General features: G+C 43.6%; 1 long non-coding RNA gene across 3 annotated transcripts in view; it reads right to left on the reverse strand.

The window, feature by feature from the left end:
* The window catches only part of LOC138428126 (uncharacterized), a 243,060-nt gene that overhangs the window by 82,676 nt on the left and 140,402 nt on the right, over positions 1 to 19,982 (reverse strand). The gene's annotated exons all lie outside the window — the stretch shown is intronic.

Genomic DNA, 19,982 nt, shown 5'->3' on the forward strand with positions numbered 1-19,982 from the left:
ACTGTGTAAACAAGGTGCAGAGCATCACTGGCAACTGATGGGCATTTGGGAAGATTCAGGCTTGAGCTCCTATCAGTGTGCTGCTACACACATTCTGGCATGTGACTTTCAGTGAATTTATACCCACGTTTCTGTTGGGCATTTAACCAGGACTGGGATTGCTGTATCTTCTGAAATTAATTTTGGCATTTACTACATAATTGATGCTCACAGCGTCCTATAAAAGGCCCCCAAGATCCAAGTCCATCTATTACCTGCAGAGCTATTTGTTCTCCTTCACACCCGCACCTTTTGGAGAGTCTATTATTATAACTGAGGTCAATGCCACGTGTCTAACTGAGTCACCAGTCCCATCATTTGTCTGTACATGGTACCATGTTATTTATTTCGGATTTCTGTTCTGGCATTTCTAATGTGATCCTAAACCACCCTCAACACACCCACTATTATTGTTGAAGTAATTCAGAAAATTCAGTAATAACAGCTAGCTAGTTCTTATAAATAGCCAATATACCTCTCCATCTGGCCCCACATAAAGGCAGGCAAATGAATATTAAATCTGACATGTGTGGGCACAGATCTGTAATAACAGGAACTGGAATATGATGCTGTATTTATTATTTCATCAAAATGGGAATAATTGAGACAAAGGGATAATTAAAACCCACCATACCTGGCTTAGTATTTTCATAACTAAAAGCTTTATTTCAGATTTCTGATTTATAAGTTTCTTACTGATGGTTCATGCTCTACAAGGGGAGTTAACAGCTCTATGTACCAAGGTGGAGAGAAGCATTCAGATAGCTTATATTCTTATTTTCTGTAACAAATTATGAATAACAACTGCAGTGGTAAGTGTCTGTGAGTGAGTGAGTGTGTGCCTGTATGTTTTTGCACTTAATAAAATCCTTAAAAATAAAACAGTAAAGATACGGTTCCTATAATATTTTTAATTCAGGTAGTTTGGAATTTTATACTTCATAAAATCTTTAAGATGTCAAATAATATGGCATCTTTAGAAAATCAAAACTCTAATTACTATAAAGCTAAGTATTTCATATGCAATCTTCTTCCTTAAAGATAGAAAAAAAAACCCCATAGAATTCTCATTTAATTATTTCCTAGTTCAGTAAGATCAGACATATATATTAACCTTTGAGAATTTTATAATAATGGATAGAAGTGATTTTAAGACCCAGGGCTGATCATTCTTACATTATCAGTGCTTTTACTAAATTGGGTCATTAATCATGTCATTTTGAGAATTAAAAGTGTTAGCTAAAGTCGGATACTGTTTTCCCTCTTACTTACTAAAGTAAAAATACATCCGCAAGTTTATTTTTAAATTTTTACCCAGCTCAGTTTCACTATGTGGTAAAATGAAGTCTAAGCAAATGACAGGCCAAGTGACAAAAGAATCAGATAAATGTGCATGCATTTCATCAAGGTACTCTCTTGTCAGGATGAAAGTGTTAACTGAAGGCAACAATAAATTCAGAAGTTCTGTGCATATAAAATTAAGACCATGCCTTTGACGATCCTTTTGAACACAGTACTTTCATCAGTCATTATCATAAAATTTACAGAGCCAAACCAAACAAAGATTCATTGTAGAAAATCTTATATTTTGTACGTATATTAAGAGGAAGGTACAGGTATAACGAGGCAGAACGACTGAAGGGAGTTAGAAATTAAGTCCTATGCTATTAGTGGAATTATTATTTGGGATAAATAAAGTTTTAAACATAAGTTAGGGAAAAATGGCAGACTGGAAAACTGAATTTATCATTTGTTCTCGATAATCAATCCTTTCTCTCGATACTAAAATAATTAATAAATGAATAAAGGTTATAAATGCATAAAGACAAAGGACGAGAACAAAAATGACGGAGGATCAGAGAGGTCCACACAGTTTTGAGGCTCAAAAATGGGTAAGCTGGGAGACAGGAGTCTTCAGAGAGATTATATGACAAACACCCACCAGGACACCTCTGGAAGCAAGGCTCTGTTGGGAGACCCCTGGCGGTGATGTTGACTCCTTGGCGTCGGCCAGGTCCCTCCTGACCACTGCCCCTGAGCCCCACCATCTGGCAGGCTCCGAGCACGCAGGCAAGGACTGCAGGTGCCCCGTCCTCAAGAAAGAACTTGGAGAAAGATGGTAACAATTTGAGAAATGTCTCTCACATGGGAGAGAGAAGCCAGCCGACCTAATTGGACGACAAATCAACATGCAAGGGAGCAGGAAAACCACAGCCTCAGATACTGTCTGAGAGTTAAGAAAAGACATGCACCCTTCAAATAAGAACAGGATGTAACAGAGAAACAAATCAGAGAAGAAGGACATGTTCTCAGAAACTGAAGGAAAAAAATCGTAGTATAGTTAAAAAAAAAAAAAAATCAAAGGGATAGAAGACAAAATTGAGAACTACTCCAAGCAAGAGAACAAAAGACAAAGTGCTTAAGATAGGGGAGAAGATTGAGCATCACGACAGGAAAACAAGCGGAGCAGAGAGAAAAGACGGCAACTGAAGAAACCACATGGAGCTCCTGGAAATAAGAGGTGTGCGTCTCCAGATGGAACCAGTGAGCGAGGTGTGACCACACACAGGGGAACAGATGTGAAGAGAAGAGAATGGATCTGAAATGATGTCCACCATCACCTGATGTGAAGAGCTGATTCATTGGGAAAGACCCTGATGTTGGGAAAGATTGAGGGCAGGAGGAGAAGGGGGCGGGCGACAAAGGATGAGATGGTTAGACAGCATCACTGACACAATGGACATGAATCTGAGCAAACTCTGAGAGATAGTGAAGGACAGGGGAGCCTGGTGTGCTGTGGTCTATGGGGCTGCAAAGAGTCAGAGACGACTTAGCGAGTGAACAGCAACTCTTGAGTCGACAAAACTGTTCCAGACAAACCACAGAGGCTGAGCGGTGCTGGAAGTTTCCATGATGAGCACCCAGACGCCTTAGGTTTATCCGACCTCTCACCCCGGAGTGGCAGGTACTCCTCTGCTTTTGACTCTTGACTGTGTGATGCTGGCAATTCAGGTCCAGAGACCAGGGTCGGGGGCTTACACTCTACAGTGCCTGGCTCTCTGTGTAAAGAATAATCAGTACCTCTTAAGGCCATCACCTTTGTCTTTTTCACAGCACAGACGTAGATCAAGTCTTCCTCAGTCTGTTCTGCTCATTTAGAAAAAACAACATGTCTAATCCTGGACCCTGGCTTAAAAGGACGTTTACATCCTGTAGTCCCAATGTTGTCATCTTTAAATATTTCTGTGTTAACAAATACACCTACTTCTTTTTATTCACTATGTAAATTCATTCAAATAAAATGTAAATGGTGTGATAAATTTGTGCCAAAAGTCCTGTTTTCATGCAGATAAGAACTGATGCAATTTCTTTCAAATAATGGTTTATGCAGCTTCTACATGAACTCTAAACAGAGTTGAACATTTTTTTTTAACCCCTTGACAATTTACCTGAAAACAAAAATAAGCCTGTCTGAAATTCGTCTGAAAAAGACACCGAGGGCTCTGTCTGGCCTCTGAAAATGACAAGTTATCTTCAAGTGTCTTCAGCTACACCCTCATGTCACCCTTCTTGTCAGCTGTACAAAACAAGATGCTGACAACTTATTTTAAGAATATTGTTTATTTCCTTTCAAAACACCAAAACTTCAACATCAGAAGGAGGAATTCTGACATGAAATGATAAAAACAACATCCATTCCTTGCAGGCACTCACTGCCTGGGAGTGTTTCCTGGGAAAGCAGCTGAAACAGCCACTTTACTTGATATAGGTCTAGGCTCCCAAGCCTGCCCAAAGGCTTTGGGAGCACAAGTCATTTGAGTTGTTTTAAATTAACCTGGGGCTTCCCAGGTGACTCAGTGGGTAAAGAACCCGCCTGCCAATGCAGGAGATGTGGGTTAGACCCCTGGGTCAGAGAGATCCCCTGGAGGAGGAAATGACAACCCACTCCAGGATTCTTGCCTGGGGAATCCCATGGACAGAGGAGTCTGATGGGCTACAGTCCATGATGTTGCAAAAAACTGGATAGGACTGAAGTGACTGAGCATGCAAGCATGCATATGAAACTGGAGGGAGTACTTCTTGTTTTTTCCTCTCTTTTTTTAAATGTAAAAATATTTGCTTAAGAATCTTCTAGACTAGAGACTATGAAAAAAGCATCTTGTAGAATGATGACTTTGGTAGAGGTACACATATCTGAGACAAGTTAAATAAATACATTCATTTTAGAATGTTTAATTTAGATTGTTCAGGAAACTCAAGCTAGACATGATTACAGTAGCATGTCTAGGGTTCTGGGAGATGGCAATAACGTTTAAGCAGTCTTACCTCTTGCTTTGACATACAAGCAGCAAAATGTTTCATGATAACTTTGGACGTGTTGTGGCAAGCTTCTAGCGTATGTAAAGGTATGTGTGTGGGGGTCTGTGTTTCTAAGACCCTCAACAGACACCACCAAAGATGCATCCTAAAAAACAATACTTTTCATCTTTTGCAGCTATGTAAAATTGAGATGACAATAACAGAACTGACATGAAAACAAAACCCAGAGATTATGAATGATATAAAAATTCTTTTTACCCAGTTAATGACAATGGGCTTCTCTGGTGGCTCAGATAGTAAAGAATCTGCCTACAATGCAGGAGTCGTGGATTCGATCCCTGGGTCAGGAAGATCACCTTGAGGAGAGCATGACAACCCATTCCAGTATTCTTGCCTGGAAAATCCTGTGGACAGAAGAGACTGGCGGGCTACAGTCAATGGGGGTCACAAAAAGTTGGACACAACTGAGTGACTAACACACACACAATGACAATAGGAACCTGCATACCACAGCCAGGTAAATAAATAAAAAGATTTTTTTTTCAATTTAAATTTATTTATTTTAATTGGAGGCTAATTACTTTACAATATTGTATTGGTTTTGCCATACATCAACATGAATCCGCCACGGGTGTACACGTGTTCCCCATCCTGAACCCCCTCTCCCACCTCCCTCCCCGTACCATCCCTCTGGGTCATACCAGTGCACCAGCCCCGAGCACCCTGTCTGATGCATCAAACCTGGACTGGCGATTCATTTCTTATATGATATTATACATGTTTCATTGCCATTCTCCCAAATCATCCCATCCTCTCCCTCTCCCACAGAGCTGTGTCTCTTTTGCTGTCTCGCATACAGGGTTATTGTTCCCATCTTTCTAAATTAGAAGCTCTATACAGTCAACAAAAAGAAGACCAGGAGCTGACTGTGGCTCAGATCATGAACTCTTTATTGCCAAATTCAGACTGAAATTGAAGAAAGTAGGGAAAACCACTAGATCATTCAGGTATGACCTAAATCAAATCCCTTATGATTATACAGTGGAAGTGAAAAATAGATTTAAGGGCCTAGATCTGATAGATAGAGTGCCCGATGAACTATGGAATGAGGTTCGTGACATTGAACAGGAGACAGGGATCAAGACCATCCCCATGGAAAAGAAATGCAAAAAAGTAAAATGGCTGTCTGGGGAGGCCTTACAAATAGCTGTGAAAAGAAGAGAAGCAAAAAACAAAGGAGAAAAAGGAAGATTTAAGCATCTGAATGCAGAGTTCCAAAGAATAGCAAGAAGAGATAAGAAAGCCTTCTTCAGTGATCAATGCAAAGAAATAGAGGAAAACAACAGAATGGGAAAGACTAGAGATCTCTTCAAGAAAATTAGAGATACCAAGGGAACATTTCATGCAAAGATGGGCTCGATAAAGGACAAAAATGGTCTGGACCTAACAGAAGCAGAAGATATAGAGAAGAGGTGGCAAGAATACACAGAAGAACTGTACAAAAAAGATCTTCACGACATATATAATCATGATGATGTGATCACTAATCTAGAGACAGACATCTTGGAATGTGTAGTCAAGTGGGCCTTAGAAACCATCACTATGAACAAAGCTAGTGGAGGTGATGGAATTCCAGTAGAGCTGTTTCAAATCCCGAAAGATGATGCTGTGAAAGTGCTGCACTCTATATGCCAGCCAATTTGGAAAACTCAGCAGTGGCCACAGGACTGGACAGGTCAGTTTTCATTCCAATCCTAAAGAAAGGCAATGCCAAAGAATGCTCAAACTACTGCACAATTGCACTCATCTCACATGCTAGTAAAGTAATGCTCAAAATTCTCCAAGCCAGACTTCAGCAATACGTGAACCGTGAACTCCCTGATGTTCAAGCTGGTTTTAGAAAAGGCAGAGGAACCAGAGATCAAATTGCCAACATCCGCTGGATCATGGAAAAAGCAAGAGAGTTCCAGAAAAACATCTATTTCTGCTTTATTGACTATGCCAAAGCCTTTGACTGTGTGGATCACAATAAACTGTGGAAAATTCTGAAAGAGATGGGAATACCAGACCACCTGACCTGCCTCTTGAGAAATCTGTATGCAGGTCAGGAAGCAACAGTTAGAACTGGACATGGAACAACAGACTGCTTCCAAATAGGAAAAGGAGTACATCAAGGCTGTATATTGTCACCCTGCTTATTTAACTTCTATGCAGAGTACATCATGAGAAATGCTAGACTGGAAGAATCACAAGCTGGAATCAAGATTGCAGGGAGAAATATCAATCACCTCAGATATGCAGATGATACCACCCTTATGGCAGAAAGTGAAGAGGAACTAAAAGCCTCTTGATGAAAGTGAAAGAGGAGAGTGAAAAAGTTGGCTTAAAGCTCAACGTTCAGAAAACAAAGATCATGGCATCTGGTCCCATCACTTCATGGGAAATAGATGGGGAAACAGTGGAAACAGTGTCAGACTTTATTTTTTTGGGCTCCAAAATCACTGCAGATGGTGACTGCAGCCATGAAATTAAAAGACGCTTACTCCTTGGAAGAAAAGTTATGACCAAGCTAGATAGTATATTCAAAAGCAGAGACATTACTTTGCTGACTAAGGTCCGTCTAGTCAAGGCTATGGTTTTTCCTGTGGTCATGTATGGATGTGAGATTTGGACTGTGAAGAAGGCTGAGTGCCGAAGAATTGATGCTTTTGAACTGTGGTGTTCAACCAGTCCATTCTGAAGGAAATCAGCCCTGGGATTTCTTTGGAAGGAATGATGCTGAAGCTGAAACTCCAGTACTTTGGCCACCTCATGCGAAGAGTTGACTCATTGGAAAAGACTCTGATGCTGGGAGGGATTGGGGGCAGGAGGAGAAGGGGACGACAGAGGATGAGATGGCTGGATGGCATCACGGACTCGATGGATGTGAGTCTGAGTGAACTCCGGGAGATGGTGATGGACAGGGAGGCCTGGCGTGCTGCGATTCATGGGGTCGCAAAGAGTCAGACACGACTGAGCGACTGAACTGAACTGAACTGATACTGTATTGGTGTTTTTCTTTCTGGCTTACTTCACACTGTATAATTGGCTCCAGTTTCATTCACCTCATTAAAACTGATTCAAATGTATTCTTTTTAATGGCTGAGTAATACTCCATTGTATATATATACCACAGCTTTCTTATCCATTCATCTGATTTTTAAAAGAAGTATGCTTATGTGAAAACAGAATCTATGAGAAAAGAAAGAAGCACAGAGTATAAAGATACTTTTCTCCAAATCGTGCCTCATGACACACTTCCTAGGCCACTGGCACCAAGGGCTGGAACCTTAAACAGGCCACATGTCAGTTCCCCCACCAGCTGGCCCAGATGTAGCTCTGTGGGAACAGAGTTCCAGCAACTTCCAGTGGAGGCTACAGGGGTATTTTTGTCAGGGCTATTTTAATGCACTTGATTCAATCAAGGTGTGAAGTGCTATTTTAAATATTCATCAGTGCGTGTATCTCTTCAGAGCCCTGACGGGTGTGGTGACCCTCTCCTGTAGAATCTGTAAGGAGAGGCGTGACCTTGGCTCTCAGAGAAGAGTTACCTCATTAAGAACCACAGCAAGGATGTAACAAAGCAGAAGTCAAGGAGAGCAGGCAATAAAAATGCACAGAATCTAACTTTTCTTGGCAAATTTTGTCTGATGAAGTTTAATGGGCTGACTCAAAGGTGAATTAGAGAACCCTCTGTTGGGGACGAGAAACCTATGAATTAGTCCATATTATTGCCTCTAGGATAAAGGGAACCTACAACAAAATTAATGCTTTTCCCCAGAAAGTAACTGTATATTTGCCAAGAACATCTTACTTGTAACTTGGATATTTGGAGAATTAGGTCTCAAGAGAAAATGTTCACAGCTCAAAATCCCTTCTGCAGAGACTATCCCTGACCATCTTACCCGTTTTTGTCTTCTTTTTACCATTTTACCTGAAATGACCTACCTAGTCTACTTGTTCATTGCCTTATCAGTGAGCTGGGGTGTGAGGACACCTGCCTTCTCCAGCTTGTTTATGCCGCGTCCCCGACCGGCTGCAGTAGTGACTGCCCACAAGAGATGTTGAATTAAAGTGTGTCTTGTGAATGAATAACTATAAAGACAACAACAGTGAACACCTCTGAGTCTTATTTTGGTACATCCTGACCATAATGCTGTGAAATAATCACATTTTATTCTCATTTCAGAGCTTAGATTGTCTAAAATAAACTGTTGGTCTGCTAATTAGCAGCATGAATAACTCCTCATTTATTTCAAGTCTTCCTTGAAAATTTTACTCAGCCAAGAATAAATGTAGAATTGTTTCCATGAGGACAAAAAAGAAATGGGAAATATCCCTGTGAACTGGAAATTATCTGAGCAGTGAATAAGGTTTGTTCTAACACAAGACCACAGCAGAGCGTGGTCATAGATGCCCATTCTCATGAGGTTCCTCACTGGCCATAAGCCACCAGAACAGACACTGCAGGTGCCAACGTCTGCGATCAGATCCCTTCTGGCTCATGAGCCCTGACTCTGGTCCCGGCAGCAATGTGTCAGCTAACATAGTAATCTCCTCCAGCCTCCCTCACACCCAGACAAGGCCGTTCAACTTTGCCCCAGACAGTACAACCCACGGGGAGGGCAATGTGCAATGCTCATAAATGCTTTTTTGCATGTTTTTAGGTGACGTTGGTGCTGCTTTGCCCATCTCCCCCTTCCTTGATCTTCACAGAAGATAAGTTTAAGGGCTCATGAGGGGAGAGCATGAGGAGAGAAGCCCATGTGTTGAAGAGGGCAGAGAAGGAAGGCAGACGGAGCCTGGACCCAGGCGCTGTGAGATGCACAAAGTGGGGCAAGGAAGAGAAAGTACTGTCTGCTGGCATTTGACTCTGTCTGACTTTTCCGGGCTTCCCTGGTGGCTCAGTGGTAAGAATCCACTGGCAATGCGAGAGACGTGGGTTTGATTCCTGTGTCGGGAAGATCCCCTGGAGAAGGAAATGGCAGCCCAATCCAGTATTCTTGCCTGGGAAATCCCATGGACAGAGGAGCCTGTCAGGCTACACTCCACAGGGTCACAAAGAGTCAGACATGACTGAGTGACTAGATGGCCACTAATTGTCTGTACGTCCTAGTGGATGTTACCACCCAGTGCTAACGTCCTTTCTTTATAAAACACTTGCTGAGTGACTCAGGTTGAACTGAATCCTGGACGGCAATGGGTAAAGGAGTGTTGAAATACAGTTAAGAATTTTGCTGCTCAATCCTCACTTTTTTTTTTTTTTTTGGAAGATCTACTTTTTTGAGGACTTTTAGTATAAAAGGTGACAGAAAAGTGGGTTGTGGTCAAGGAGGTATTTTCCTGTTTCTGTTTCCGTAGCGGAAACATGATGATGCAGAAGGAGAGGGTGTGATTCTGGGGAATGTCCTGAGTCACGGCCAGAGGGGACCAAGTGCAGCCAGGCTCCAGGAAAGGGAGCAACTTGTAGGGATGGGAGAACCAGTGTCCCACCCAGAACTTTTATTTTCTCAGCCAAATAGACAGTGAGCTCAGTCAGTTGAAATTAACAGCTGGACAAGGAGTGCAGCTGTATTAAATCTAGGACTAAAAATATAAAAAATAAAGCAAATTGTTAAAATATACACATATTCTCACTTCAAATGATTAAGCTTTAGCCATCTTTATTTTGGATTGGAAACTTTAGGGCCTCCCTGGTGGCTCAGAGAGTAAAGAATATGCCTGTAATGTGGGAGACCTGGGTTCGACCCCTGGGTAGGGAAGATCCCCTGGAGGAGGGAAAGACTACCACTCCAGCATTCTTTCCTGGAGAATTCCATGGACAGAGGAGCCTGGTGGCCTACAGTCCATGTGGTTGTAAAGAGTCGGACATGACTGAGCAACTAACACTTTTAGGTTAGTATCCTGTTTTTTCCACTGTATGCCCTGGGAAATTTATACTAGAGTTTGCTAAGAAGATTTAGTGAAACAATTACTCCAAATGTTGGAGGATGCAAGTAATAAGGATATCTCTCAAACTGAAATTACAGGTTATTCCTACCTATTCTCCACCTTCTAATGAAATTAAGGACAATAAATACCCATTGTACTATAATAATGAGTTTCTCAAAAAGAAGACGAAAATGGTGTAACCAAACACCACAGTTTTCTGTACTGGGTTTCAGGTCATCAGATTTCATGACACATAAAAGAAACAGAACAATAATTTTGAGAAATGAGAATGCAATAGATTTTTAAAAGGATTCTGAAAAATGTGAATATTAGCTGATCTAGAAAAACCTTTCAAGCATAGCAATGGCACTGTGAGTGGAGGAAGGTGAATTAACCAAGTGCCTAAGGCAGGCAAACATGTGGAAGGAGATGGAATCGGGCAGGATGGGTGGACACAACAGTAATCGCATGGTTCCTCCTCACAGATGTCCTGGACTGAGAAGGGATAGCAGTGCGGACAGGACAGACCCAACAGAGCTTCGGAGCAGCCAAGGTAAAAAGTGAAACACACCACATGGGGCTTTGTTCTGTGTTTAAAAGGAGACAGTGGAGCAGCTGGCAAGGATTTTCTTAGCAGAATATAATAAAATGCACTTAATCACACATGTAATTTTAAATAAGGGACAGGACAGCACAGTGTAGCTACTACACCAGGATACAGGGCAGCGAAGGTTTCCCATCTACATGCGGGCACAGGCCCAGGGGGTCCAGGGCTCTTCTGGGAAAGAGGCGGTTTGGCCCAAAGGACCAGATACAGAGCCTTAAACTGTGCACAGGTCTGAGCCACAGAGAGGAGGAGATGGGGCCGTGAGGAAGCCTGAATGGTGAGATGTGACATACGGCTAGGATGACATCAAGGACAGAAGGGAGAAATACAGGTTTGATCCCAGATACCTCTCCATCAAACACTCTGAAGTAAAGGATTTGTAGCATTACTTTATACCACAACTAAACACACAAGACTAGGCTCTTTCTCAAATGCCCGACAGCCTTGTAACCCATTTTAACCTTTCAAAAAAAAAAAAAAATCAGGAAAGCAAAGCCCTCGACCAACGGAAGGGAAAACGCTGTGATCCACAGAGATCACATACAATTTTAGGAGCAGAAAAGCCTTTAGAGATATTGGCTCACAGAAAAATTGACTTACACATAAAGTAAACTGGATTAAATCTCCTTCTAACTGATAAGTGTACAGTGAGGAACTGAAGGGTAATGTGACATCAAACAGCCTCCAATACAAATGCTACTTCACTAGACTGTCTCATTTCTTCATTAATCTTGAGAAAGAAATCAAAGCAGATACACTTGTCTTCTAAACTTTAACTCTTACACAAATTCTCTCCCAAAGATAATATAAAACAACTAAAATTATCTCTTACTTTCTGAACCTCCTAATTTAGCTGATCTTTCATATGAAAACAGCTATTTTTTAAAAGACAAATGTGGTGCTTGGTTTGTGTAAATGGATTATTCCCAATGAATCTAAGTTAAGTGCTGCAATCCACTCCCTCCTCTCCTTTTCTGATTCTCCATTCATTCTCTCTCTTGCTCTGTTTTATTTCTGCTTCTATTTCTGTCTCCATCCTTCCACTCTACCTCGCGCAACAAAATGCCACAAATGGGAGCCACGAGACTGTTGGCTATGCTGTCCTTACTCCCGAGATTTTCCTTGTCCGTGTGAGGGGAGGCAAGGAGCAGGCGTAGAACTGTCAGTGTATCGCAGTTGCTCATGACTTGTTTCTGAGTGTCTCCAATCCTTGAACTGCTTTTGCCCCTTTTTACTAACAGAGGAAATTAGTCAATAAGTCCCATTTTCATTAAAAGTGTCACATATAATCTGCTGACTAAAAAGATCAAACATTAGTTGCTGACAGAAACGTCATCTGTTCTCATAACCAAATGTGCATAAATATAAACGTTATTTAGAAAAATGAGATGCTCTCTGTAACTCAAGACTCCAAAGTGGGGTAGCTGGAACACCATCCCCATAACCGGCTGACACACCTCAAGCGGTGACCGCAGCGTCCACGGTCGCTCCTCGCATCAGCCTTGACCTCACGTGACCACACTTAATAAGAGCATTCTCAACAATGAGCTTTTGGATATTCTCAATGGAAAATGCTGGGAGTCGCTTAAGAAATGGGTATTTTAAAAATTTAACAGGTAAGTACATTTCTCCTCAAGGCTCCTGCTCTAAACCTAACTCGACGTTCCCACGTTGAATGAATTGAGAACACTGTTGGCAGAGCTGCCACATGTCTAAGGCGGAGGAACTTCCTCTGTTGTGTCTGTGACAGACGCTCAAAGGGAAGGGAAGGGGCAGCTCACCCTCCCACCCCAAGACCCACACCTCAGACCACTCCTGGGGGCTCTGAATAAGCCTGGATTTCAGACCCAAGACAGGCTACACTCCTCCTGGGTGTGTCAGAGCTGTCCCGGTGGGGGGCAGGAGGGGAGCCCCATGGAGGGGACATCATCGGATGCACACCCCCACGTGCTGACTGATGGAAAGAACAAATAACAGACACGGAGGCGCCCCGTTCTGAGAAGGCTCCTTTGCGGGCTCCGACCACTGGCGTCAGACATGACTCTGGCTGTGTGGACCATCCTGTCTGAACACCAGGATGGAGACCATGGACACGACAGAGGCAGAGAGCCCCAGAAGACAGACAGAGGGACTCAAAGATTTCAAACACATGTATTTCCAGGCCCCACAAAGTCAGAACCCCCGAGGCAAGCTTCTGAATGGTATTTCTTAAGTGTTTCCCCAACCAGGTTGGGAACCACTGACCGAGGCCATCCGATTATTTTTGCAAGTCAGGAAATAAAGGGCTGGAAGCGTAAATAATTTGTGCCTGGTCATAAATCACCTTTTGGCAGTTAGGACAAGCATTCAAGACCCCTAACATGCAGATCCATGCTCTTTTTAGCCTGCTACACTGCCCAATGAGTAACTGCTGGAATCTCAACTTTCATGTTTATACACACAAGCTTTCCTCATCAGGGACCCCAGCTACTCCTGGACAGCAAGGGTAGGCATGTATGACAAAGTCATCAAACACCTGAAATGCACACAACGAAGACCGGGTGATCGCAGCAGGCCCAGAGGCAGGTGCTGGGAGTCGGAGAGCCCCACTCCTCTCCTCAGCTCCCCTCCCAACCTGTGCTCCCCACAACGGGAGCAGATGCCCCAGTTTCGATGGCCCTGGAGTTTAAGATGTGGTACGGTTTTCACACAACTGGGCCCCTCCACTCACACCAACCACACCCTTCTCCCTATACCTGCCGACTGCCTGGTTTGCTGATGGAAGGAAAACTCATTGTGTGGGGCTTAAAGGACACCAAGACACTTTTCAGTGATTGTGATGAGACGTGTTTGTTTGTTTGCCTTACTTGCTGAATTTTGAAGCTACTCCTGGAATAAGATGTGACTGCCCTATGCTGTTAAATTTCCCCTAGGTGCCTGGCATGACATAAAATTTGTTCAGAGACATTACACTTAAAAAAAGAGTTCCCTCCCATTCTAATGACTTTCTTTGCAAAACAGGTCCACTGACGTGAAAAATAGAATGATGACTTCAAAGAAAATGATGGAGAATGTTCTTCATGCATTTAGAAAACACACTGCACATTAAAGATCAGAAACCTGCAAAACCACGCTTCTGTTAACTCTGCTTTACCATTCCTCGGGACAGAAGAGCTTTCAATGTCCAGGAAAACAGCCAAGCACAGGAGCAATAAGCAGAAGCCAGGACGATCCAAGGCACAGCGCCTTGAAGGACAGGGCCCAGGCTATGGGAGGACAACGGGCATGCCGCCAGCAGCTATGTCCTCACCTCAGTGTCCTCCACTGTTTGGTGCTGATAGAAATAAGGGTGCACAGAGAAAATATTTGTGAAGGAGTGACATCAGTCAAATGCAGTTCACTTCAGTCGCTCAGTTGTGCCCGACTCTTTGCAACCCCATGGACTGCAGCATGTCAGGCTTCCCTGTCCATCACCAACTCCCATAGCTTGCTCAAACTCATGTCCATCCCATCGGTGATGCCATCCAACCATCTCATCCTCTGTCATCCCCTTCTCCTCCCACCTTCAGTCCTTCCCAGAATCAGGGTCTTTTCCAATGAGTCGGTTCTTTGCATCAGGTGGCCAAAGTATTGGAGTTCCATCTTCAGCATCAGTCCTTGCAATGAATATTCAGGACTGATTTCCTTTAGGATGGACTGGTTGGATCTCCTTGCAGTCCGAGGGACTCTCAAGAGCCTTCTTCACCACCACAGTTCAAAAGCATCAATTCTTCGGCGTTCTGCTTTCTTTATAGTCCAACTCTCACATCCGTACATGACCACTGGAAAAACCATAGCCTTGACTAGAGGAATTAGTCAAATCAGGAGTACTCTAAACAGTGCTCTGGGGTGAGGTGGCAGGCAGCAGAGGGCAGTAGGCCACTGGCCAGCCTCAGCAGCTCTGACTGTGTGTTTGCAGCCCTAGCGTGAGATGCTCCCAGCCATGCAGTCCAGGGAACTGGTCCTAGAGGAAAGGCCTGTGGTCCTGCCGCTGGTATGTGGGCACGGAGAGCCACTAGCCCAGGAGGATAAGGGCAGTCCACCCTCTCTTACCATTCACAGTGATCTCACATGAAGTGAAACTGGCTGTCTTGCTAAGGAAAACAATTCTAATTTTTACTTTCTGACTTAAAATCAGTATGAAAGCATGGATGACATGCCATGTATAAGCCAAAGGCCCTTAGTTACCAAACATTCTGTAAATTTCCAGTTCTATAAGCTTGTCATTTGCAGCATTCATTCAATTTTAAGTCACTCTATGTTTTCAGCTTCTTGGTTCTTAGTTGCTTCCAACGCAGAGTGAAATGGAAAACAAAACCCACAATCTCCTTCCAGCTTCTCTGGTAACGCAAATACGTAGCATTTACTTTACATTAGAAATATGTGATTCTTCTGTCATTCCATGGAGCCCTTTACGATCCACTTATAAGACACAGTGGACACAATGGACACAATGGACTTGTTTATCTTTTTAGACAAGTGAACAGAACATCTTTACGATGCTGAGAGCACCAAGCTGGCCTTTAAAGCCACCGTGGACTTGCCCTCACCACCTTCCCCAAGCCCTAATTTGTAAGAAGACGTGGTGTGGCCAGGAGAATGCATCTCAGGAGGAGGAATCTCAGGCTCTTCACGCTGCATCCTGGTGCCTGGCACAGCCCTGTGTCACCCCGAGTGACCTCTGCCAAAGCCCCCAGAGGCACCGGTCACAGACCTCCTTTCCCTCCTCCTTCGTCATCCTGGCCTCTGAAGCACAGTTCTGTCCCATAGGACTTTTTAATCCTGGTACAGTGTTCAGTATACTGGTGACACCAAGTAAACCTTCATTCAGTGACCAAAGAAACAGGATCCCCTGGGACAGAAAAACCCTCCCTCAAGTCTGGAAACCCAGGCAAGTCAGTCCATCACCCAAGGTCCCCCAAGGCGGACACAGGGGCAGGAGTATAATAACTGCATCCTGTCCGCTTTCCTTGAAGGCGTGATGGTCTTCTGAACAGGGTGACAACTCAGAGAAATCCCTAAAGGTGGACATCCACGTGCTGATGTCCACACATGTGGCTAGATGTGATTCTGAACTGGGCCCCCCTAAGAACCAGCTTCACTCACTGTCAAACCACTGGGTGATTCCGTGGCATCCAGCAGTTCGTGTGCTCTTGTTCTCAGTGTCAGTGACTTTGCCCAGAGCCCAGCCTTGTCTAGACACAGTCTGCCCTTCTGTAATGGGGAACCGAGACCGCCTGGCCACAAGACACCTGCATGGGGCACTGGAGACCAAGCTCCAGAACAAAGTGGCGGACCCCGCCTCACCCCCCGGCAGACAGAGCTCACACGACAAGCACTGCAGCAAGGAACACCGAAAACGGTGATATCATTAAGACTGTAAGGACGTTTTGAAATGTATTATTTTTCCCTGATAAGTCTATTACGTAAATCTGTAATTAGGGACTTCTAAAATAGCTAACTTTTTTTTTTCTTTAACACAAGATGCTGTAATTGTCTATTAAGTCAACGAGTACTTAGGGACTCTTAAAACTGCTGATTACTTGCCTGCTGTTATTTTGGAAGAACAAATACTAAAGATTCCTTATGAAATTCTCCTTAGAATGAAATTGGAGATGTGTTGTTACCTGAAAAGTTAACTTTTTCACTTTTTTCCTAGGAATAACATCTGTCCACCATCACATTTATCATTCCAGATCTGGACTATATCTGTATTAACTCTTCTTTTAAAAAAAGTAATTTTATATATTTATTTATTTTTGGCTGTGCTGGGTCTTCATTACTGCGCTGGCTTTTTCTCTAGTTGTGGCTAATGGGGGCTTCTCTCTAGTTGCTGTGTGCAGGCTTCTCACTGCGGTGGCTTCTCTTGTCGGGGAGCACGGCCTCTAGGATGTGTGGGCTCAGGATAGTTGAGGCTCCAGGGTTCTAGAGCCCAGGCTCAGAAGCTGCGGTGCATGGGCTTAGTTGGCCCACAGCACGTAGGATCTTTCCGGACTAGGGATCGAACCTGTGTCCCCTGTGTTGGTAGGTGGACTCTCCACCACTGAGCCATCCAGGAAGCCCCTTCATTAACTTATTCTAAATCTAAAGGGATTTCCATCTCTGACAGAATAAAATGTTTCTAATTCCCAATTAGAAATTGGTTCCCAAATGCTCTTAATCCCAAAGGTCCCAAAGAGGGCTTTATTAATCATTCATTTCTTAATGCAGATTTAACTCATTTATCTCTCTTAACAGGAAAAACAACATACCAGCCCATATGGTGTATTTACAAGCTGTTCTGTCATATTTACACATCTGCCATGGAATGAACTAAATGGAGTAAACATGAGCTGTATCTTTTATCAAGTTATGTTCTAGTATGCTTATTTATGCTTAACAGTTAAATAAATTAGCGATGCTCTCGAGGTCCTTAGATAAATTACAAAGGTTATAGATCTTATTATTGTAGTTTGTACTACTATTAATATAGACTTTAACTTCATAATAATGTTTTGTTTATTTTGTAATCAAGTTTCATAATTGCTTCCAAATATAAAACAAACAGAAGCTAAAGAAAGAACAATGACAAAATTATTTAGACATAGAAGCCAGCAAGGAAATCTCCTTTTTCTGCCTGTCAGCTTCATATTTATGAAAGGTTCTTTTGTTAGCTGTGGGGGTGTTGGCCCATGTGTGTCCTACCAGGCCTGAATAGACCAATTGCACAGCTACTACTCAAGAATTCACTCTATAAAGGTTGCAAGCAAGAGGCTAGGCTGGTCTCCTGAGATGCTTCTGGTTTTGGTATAAGTGATTAAGTAACACTTAGAGAGAGATGGATAAACAGATAAATATTTATTGGAAGCCAGACACTGGCAAAGTGTTGACAGACGACACTGCACTCATGAAGCTTACAGTCTCCCTGGGACTAGTGGCAAAAAGAAATAGACAATTAGAGTAATTATAAACTGTGATATGCACAATGGAGCGAAGGAAGCGGTGAAATGCAAAATCACAGTGAATGAGGCCAGGGAAGGTCTTTCTCAAAAAGGACCAGTGGAGACGGATTCTCAAGGGTGGGAATGAGCCATGTCTTAGAAGAAGAGATGGACTGACCTAGACAGAGAAGATGGCTTATGCAAAGGCCCTGGGGTGGAAAGAATTCTTATTTAAGAAACTGAAAAGGGGGGTGAGTGGAGTAGGGGCAGGTAAAAGGAAGACGAGGTCAGACGTGTGTGTGCTCACCTTCTCTCTCTTTGTGCATTTCTCCCTCTGATCTCACCCAACCCACTCCTTAGGCTGGCACTGAGTGGGCATTAATTTGTAAATTTGGGGGCATTAATTTGAGCCCCCAATCCAGGCTGGGATGAAGGCCAGCTATTTGCTTTCCCTGGTATACTACAGTATGACTGTGTGTCATTAGGAAAACATCCCAATAAAGATCCTACTAGAAGGTGATGGTGTAGTGGGCAGGGGCCAAGTTAATGGGCCTAGGGCTGTTCTTTGGCTTCAGCACAGCCTGTGTGGGACCCTGGGGGACCCAGAAGCCTGTCCATGCCGCTATGAGGAGGCACGGCATCCCTTACAGGGCTGGAAGATTAGCAGAGGCAGGGGTCAAGATACAAAAGCCACAGAAAGAGCTGAAGAGCCACGCGTGCAGACTCAGGAGAGAGGCAGGAGCGGACTGGGGGACAGAAGAGAGGGTGTCGCCCACATGGAGTGAAGGAGGGTAAGCTGTGCTGAACTGGGAAGATGAAGAGAAGAGCTGCTGACACCCTCTCATCAGACACCCGGGAAGCCACTGAACAACAGTGGGAACAAGTGCATGTCACCTGTGGCACGCTCACGATTGTGTGAGTGTGAGTTGTAATAAGAAGTATAGACTTGCCAGGAGAAATAAATCACTGTGGACAGTGACTGTAGCCATGAAATTAAAAAAGCACTTGTTTCTTAGAAGAAAAGCTATGAAAAATGTGGACAGTGTATTAAAAAGCAGAGAAATCACTTTGCCAACAAAGGTCCTTCTAGTTAAAGCTATGGCTTTTCCAGTAATCATGTACGGACGTGAGAGTTGGACCATAAAAAAGGCTGAGCGCCAAAGAACAGATGCTTTCAAACTGTGGTGCTGGAGAAGATTCTTGAGAGTCCCTTGGATAGTAAGGAGATCAAACCAGTTAATTCAAAAGGAAATCAACCCTGAATATTTATTGGAAGGACTGATGCTGAAGCTGCTGCTGCTGCTGCTGCTAAGTCACTTCAGTTGTGTCCAACTCTGTGCAACCCCATAGATGGCAGCCCACCAGGCTCCTCTGTCTCTGGGATTTTCCAGGTAAGAACACTGGAGTGGGTTGCCACTTCCTTCTCCAATGCATGAAAGTGAAAAGTGAAAGTGAAGTTGCTCAGTCGTGCCCAACTTTGCGACCCCATGGACTGCAGCCTACCAGGCTCCTCCATCCATGGGATTTTCCAGGCAAGAGTACTGGAGTGGGTTGCCATTGCCTTTTCCGGATGCTGAAGCTGAAGCTCCAATACTTTGGCCACCTGATGTGAAAAGCCAACTCATTGGAAAAAGTCCTGATGCTGATTGAGGGCAGGAGGAGAAGGGGGTGACAGAGACGGTTGGATGGCATCATTGACTCAATGGACATGAGTTTGAGCAAACTCCAGGACATACTGAAGGACAGGGAAGGCTGGCGTGCTGCCGTCCGTGGGGTTGCAGAATCAGACACAACTGAGTAACTGACCAGCACAACAAATAGACATAGTCTTCACCTCCGTCCCGGCCCAGATCTCCTAAGACCTTTGGAATTTCAGGGGTCTTCTGAGGCTCAGCTGGTAAAGAATTCACCTGCAATGTGGGAGACCTGGGTTCAATCAATCCCTGGGTTGTGAAGATCCCCTGGAGAAGGGAAACCCTCCCCACTCTAGTATTCTGGGTTGGAGAATTCCGTGGACTGTATAGTCCATGGGGTCGCAAAGAGTTGGACATGACTGAGCAACTTTCACTTCACTTCACTTTATTATATTAATGATGTGACTGTGCAAA

This window comes from Ovis canadensis, chromosome 23 (assembly GCF_042477335.2).
Source record: "Ovis canadensis isolate MfBH-ARS-UI-01 breed Bighorn chromosome 23, ARS-UI_OviCan_v2, whole genome shotgun sequence".
Classification (NCBI taxonomy): domain Eukaryota; kingdom Metazoa; phylum Chordata; class Mammalia; order Artiodactyla; family Bovidae; genus Ovis; species Ovis canadensis.